This window comes from Tachyglossus aculeatus, chromosome X4 (assembly GCF_015852505.1).
Source record: "Tachyglossus aculeatus isolate mTacAcu1 chromosome X4, mTacAcu1.pri, whole genome shotgun sequence".
NCBI lineage: Eukaryota > Metazoa > Chordata > Mammalia > Monotremata > Tachyglossidae > Tachyglossus > Tachyglossus aculeatus.
The window spans coordinates 56806285-56812001 of record NC_052098.1 but is presented as its reverse complement, the minus strand read 5'-3'; the positions used below and the strand labels follow the sequence as shown (position 1 = coordinate 56812001).

The window sequence follows — 5717 nt, the reverse complement described above, 5'->3', positions numbered from 1 at the left end:
ATACACTTATTAAATTAAGGGGATTGATTCTCCCTGCTCAGGAATGTGCCCAATCAATCAATCGTATTTATTGTACAGTGCTCTGCACACAGTAAGCGCTCAATAAATACGATTGATTGATTTATTGAGCACTTACTGTGTGCAGAGCACTGTACTAAGCACTTGGGAAGTACAAGTTGGCAACATATAGAGACGGTCCCTACGCAACAGTGGGCTCACAGTCCATCATTCTATCCCCATAGTCAATCAGTTCTATCCATAGTCCTAGAATGCCTGGCCCCTCTCAGGATCGCACCTGGAGAGTTTCCAGTACTTTGCCAGTCTCGGCTACAGGAGGGAGAGTCAAGCAGAGGCATACCCATTCCATTCCTAGCTTGGGCAGTGGCTAGCAAGTGGAAAGCAATCTGCTACAAGTCAAAACTCCCCTGTGCTGGGCAGCAGCAGCATGGGAGAGAGTTGAGGGCAGAGACTCCAGTTTACTGTGCGGAAGAAGGCAATGATAAACCAGTTCCATATTTTTACCAAGAATACTCAATGGATGCACTTTCAGAACGATTGCAGATAGAGATGGGGTGTTCTGGGAGGGATGCGTCCATGGAGTCGCTATGGGTTGGAAGTGACTCGACAGCATAAGACAAGAATGCCCAGAGCTGTTCAGCCAAATGTGTTTCCTGAAGGAATTCAGAAGTGACTCGACAGCATAGGACAAGGATGCCCAGAGCTGTTCAGCCAAATGTGCTTCCAGAAGGAATTCAGATGACTGGTTCAGTTCTTTCAGCACCATCTTGTGGCTAACACTTTAAACATACGTATTTAAGTGACTTGCCACATAGAGACCAGATCTCCTTAGTTGAAACCTGGGGATTATTCTGAGAAAAGGCAGAGCTGCATATTCATATTCAATGAATTTGGAAGCAGCATGGCCTAGTGGATAGAGCACGGGCTTGGGAGTCAGAAGGACCGGAGTTCTAATCCCAGCTCTGCCACTTGTTCACTGCGTGACTGTGGGCAAGTCACTTAACTTCTCTGTGACTCAATTAACCTCATCTGTAAAATGGGGATTAAGACTGTGAACCCTATGTGGGATATGGACTGTGTACAATCTGATTACCCTGTAGCTACCCCAGCGCTTAGTCCAGTGCCTGGCACATAAGTGCCTAACAAATACCATTAAAAGAAATGTTGCCTTTATCTGTACCAGCCTGGCTCCCTCACAGCGTAGTTTTCCTATTACTTTTGCAGCTGATGGTGGCATGGGTTGCTCTAGGGAAGGATTAGGGCAAATTGAAGAGGGGCATCCTGATGCCCTGCCACCATTTCTCTCCTTCTCACATACACTCCCCTTCCGGACACCACTAACAAGCCTCTCAAGTGAGTATTAAGAGCAACAGGAATAGAGTGGTTGCCCGGACAGTGACTGATACTTGCATATTCCCCCTGTTGCTTCAAATGCACTCTCCCCTTCATTATCTCGTATCTACCCCAGTGCTTAGTATAGTGCTTGGCACATAGCACACACTTAACAAATACCCCAATTATTGTTCTTCTTATTGTTGTTGCTGTCTTATGCTGTCGAGTCGTGTCTGACCCATAGCGACGCCATGGACACATCTCTCCCAGAATGCCCCACCTCCATCTGCAATCGTTCTGGTAGTGGATCCGGAAGAGTCTTCTTAGTTAAAATACGGAAGTGGTTTACCATTGCCTCCTTCCGTGCAGTAAACCTGAGTCTCTGCCCTCAACTCTGTCCCATGCCGCTGCTGCCCAGCACAGGTGAGTTTTGACTTGTAGCATATTGCCTTCCACTTGCTAGCTGCTGCCCAAGCTAGGATGGAATGGCTATGCCTCTGCTTGACTCTCCCTCCCATAGTTGAGACTGATAGAGTACTGGAAACTCTCAAGGTGCAACCCTGAGAGGTGATTCTTATTATTACTATTAATTATTCCCCAAGCCATTAAGTATGGTGATGATGTTTCTGGAGAGGGTTTTTTTATGATTTTCATCAGGCACATACTATGTGCCAGGCACTGTACTCAGCGCTGGGGCAGATACAAGTTAATCAGGTTCGACACAGTCCATGTCCCACGTGAGGCTCACAGTCTTAATCCCCATTTTACAGATGAGGTAACTGAGGCACAAAGAAGTTCAGTGACTTGCCCATGGTCACACAGCAGTCAAGTGGAGGACCCGGGATTAGAACCAGGTCCTTCTGACTCACAACCCCTTGGTCTCCCTACTAGGCCATGCTGGTTCTCCTATTTGATGACAGTGCTGCTAATGGTGAAATATACCCATGGGTGTGAGTGTCACACTGAAAATCCCTTACATTCTTGCACACCGGGCCACAAAAATATCACCATGCATCTTTTCTGGCCCCTTGCTGTTCAGAGAGAGCATTGCTTAGGCACTGTTAAGAGGGGAAAGAAATGTCCTGTCACCAGGAAGACATGCACTTGAGTTGCTTTCGCAGCAGTGATGGTTTGTGCTGTCACCCACACCCTTTCATCTCGTTCCTCTTTGCCCAGTGACGCACACTGCAAAGCTACTGGTGAGTAAAATGGGTGCATTCTGTGGTCCTACAGCAGAATTGCTCCTAGACCTTAGCAGCAGCAGACATCCCTATAGCCTCCCCCATTTCATTAACCATCCCGGAGCTTCTTTGTGGGCAGGGAACGTGTCTGCCAACTCTGTTGTACTCTACCAAGTGCTTAGTACAGTGCTGTGAACATAGTAAGAGCTCAATAAATACCACTGATTGATTGGATACTCTGAGTAGTATCTTTTCAGCACACTTACTCCTTTAACAATAATAATAATAATGGTATTTGTTAAGCACTTACTATGTGCCAGGCACTATACTACGCGCTAGGGTGGATACAAGCAAATCAAGTTGGACACTGTCCCTGTCCCATGTGGGGCTCACAGTCTCAATCCCCATTTCACAGATGAGGTAACTGAGGCACAGAGAAGTGAAGTGACTTGTCCAAGGTCACATAGCAGACAAGTGGTTTAGTCAGGATTAGAACCCATGACCTTCTGACTCCCAAGCCCATGTTCTATACACTACCCCTTGCTGCTTCTCTACTAGGCCATGCTGCTTCTCTTTAGGTCGGCTTCACTCTCAGTGGCACCATCTTTCAAGGCAAAATCCAAGTCTGTATACAAGGCTGAAAGGACCATTGGTCCGACCCAGTAAAGACACGTTTTATGTTAGAAGAAGAAATGAACAACTGTGTTTCAAATCAACAACTCTCTCAAATCATGGGACTGAGCCCAGAGAAACAGCATGTGGTAACTGGAACAGTGTTAGGATGAGTCCTATTGTTCTTTCGTATTTCCACTTAGATTCTTGAGAGATATCAAATCCAAAATTTTGTTCAAAAATAGCTCTTGTGCTGTTATTACTTTCACCTAAGCAATATAATTTTAGTCACCCAAAGTCATTTTTAAATGTGATTATCCTGGCAGGGGAAGGTGGATGAGTCTGCTGTTCAAAATGGCAGGAGGGAAGTACTGTGGGATCTTTAGTATGTTACAACTTTAATGAACTAGAAAGTTTCCTTCATGGCACATTTTCTGATATGCTTTCAAGTCTGCAATGTACGTTTTTTCTAAAATCAAGATACTTTAGCCAAAAAGTTTGGATTTTTAAATCGGAATTGACCTTAGAGATATTCTGTGGCATACATGTGGTTTTTCATTAGGTATTTTAATTGCCTGAGCAAAACTGAGTGAGAACACTTTGGATAATTAAAAACTTGCTTAATATGGAGTGTTTGGTCAGGCTTGGTAAGAAAGGCCAGAATAAAATGCCAATATTGCTCTATATGTAGTATAGTAATGACTCACTGTTCTTGTAATGACAACCAATGGGCTTCCAGAAATGCTATTCAGAAGAAAAAAAAGGCATGTGCGATGTCGTATAGGAAAAAAAAAATCCCTGCAGAATATTGGTTGCCAACTGAGTTAATATTATCAACTGCTTAATGCCATCCAAATCACAAAAGCAAACCCTATCCTATCTCATATGCACATTGCAGACAACACAAGTGATCACACTGTGGCCCCTTGGTGCCAAAATCAAGGTTCCCTAACTCACCATCATCATCATCATTAGTCACATTTACTGAGTACATACTGTATGTCAAACACTATAGGAACCTAGGAATATACAGTAGAAATAAAAAATACTGTCCCTGCCCTTGGGATCTTGCATTCTAACTCCTTCCCTCCTATGGACTTCTGGGTCCTGAGCAGCTCAGCCTGAATCTCAGGTCTCAGTGCATTTGGGGGCTGAACCCCAACATGGAGATCCCGTCCCTTGAGACTGTGCCTCCAAGTTGGCTTCCTAGAACCTTCTGCCCCCCAAAATGACTGAGGGGCTTTTTCTTCAACTACCTAGCCCCCCTCCTCCTTTCCCCATCCTCCCTGTTTTTGTTTTTATTTGATGGTATTTGTTGAGAACAGTGCTTTGCACATAGTAAGCGCTTAACTTGTACAGAGAAGCAGCGTGGCTCAGTGGAAAAAGCCTGGGCTTGGGAGTCAGAGGTTATGGGTTCAAATCCCAGCTCCACCAACTGTCAGCTGTGTTATATTGTATTCTACTAAGCGCTTAGTAGAGTGGTCTGCACACTTTATTAAGTGCTCAATAAATAATACGATTGAATGAACACTGGGCTATGCATCTTAATTTTATTTTTCAACATCTAGCCTCTGAGAAACACTATTGAGCACTGTGTCTTTGTCATCAATGGTTAATACACATGCCATTTTTTAAATCTCACATCATTTAATCTAGCAATTCTGTTAATTCGTGCAAATAATCTTGCCCTTATGATATCCTCACATTACATTAAGTCTAGTGCTTGAGCAGCAATGAACAACCTACCTGTTGTCTCTGTCAATTTAAAATTCACAGCCTAATTCAAAATGCCAAAGGAAAATATTTTGTTAAATTCTGAAAGGTCAAAAGAATGTTTTTATAACAAAAAGCAGAAAAGAGGATCATAATGTAATCTGCAGCTTGTGATGATGTGATATCACTATCAGTCATCCGGGGACAGGAGATCTGAGTCAGCATGTTTTGTTTGAAAAGCACAATTTTAATGGTTGGTGTGGAGCAAGTACAATCATTGAGGTGGCTTTTAAAAAAATGGTTTGTGTCGCCTCAGAACAGTAAACTGCCTGCTGCTGAACTCGGCAAAGTCTGTCATGCTAAGAAGCTTACCCAGTCTTACAGAAGAATTTACTCAAGTATAAAAGTTGATAAAGAACCCCCTTCCCCTAGCAAATGTGGGCATTTTGTCATGAAAGGCAAAAGCTTTGAGTAAAAATGTTTTACTGCCATACTCTTGACAGAAGTATTTTTATTTCATAAAAGAATTTTTTTCTTTTGGCAATCAATTCTGCAAGCGAGCAATGCAGTATTTTCCTTTAGTTTTGAGATACTTTAATTTTGAGATGTCATCCAGCATTCTCCTTTGGATTTTTCAAGTGATTGCCAGGAATCCTCAAAAGCAATCACAACAGAAATACCATCCAAACTCAGCACCTTCAATCTCAGCCGGGATAAATTTTCTGTATGTTCAGCTGAGGATGTAAGTATTACTTAAGGAAAGCACAAGAGTGTGCCCAAAATGGTAAAATACTCAAAAGGGGATTATTGCAGGTAACGGTTTGGCTCATTTTTCATAACATAATGAGATACCCTGCCAAA

General features: G+C 43.1%; 1 non-coding gene across 1 annotated transcript; it reads left to right on the top strand.

Annotated features, from left to right (window-relative positions):
- The first annotated feature begins 277 nt into the window (after positions 1–277).
- Positions 278–415, top strand: LOC119948637. The gene has a single exon (XR_005457021.1). It is a non-coding gene; the product is annotated as a small nucleolar RNA SNORA7 (small nucleolar RNA).
- The last annotated feature ends 5302 nt before the right edge of the window (positions 416–5717 follow it).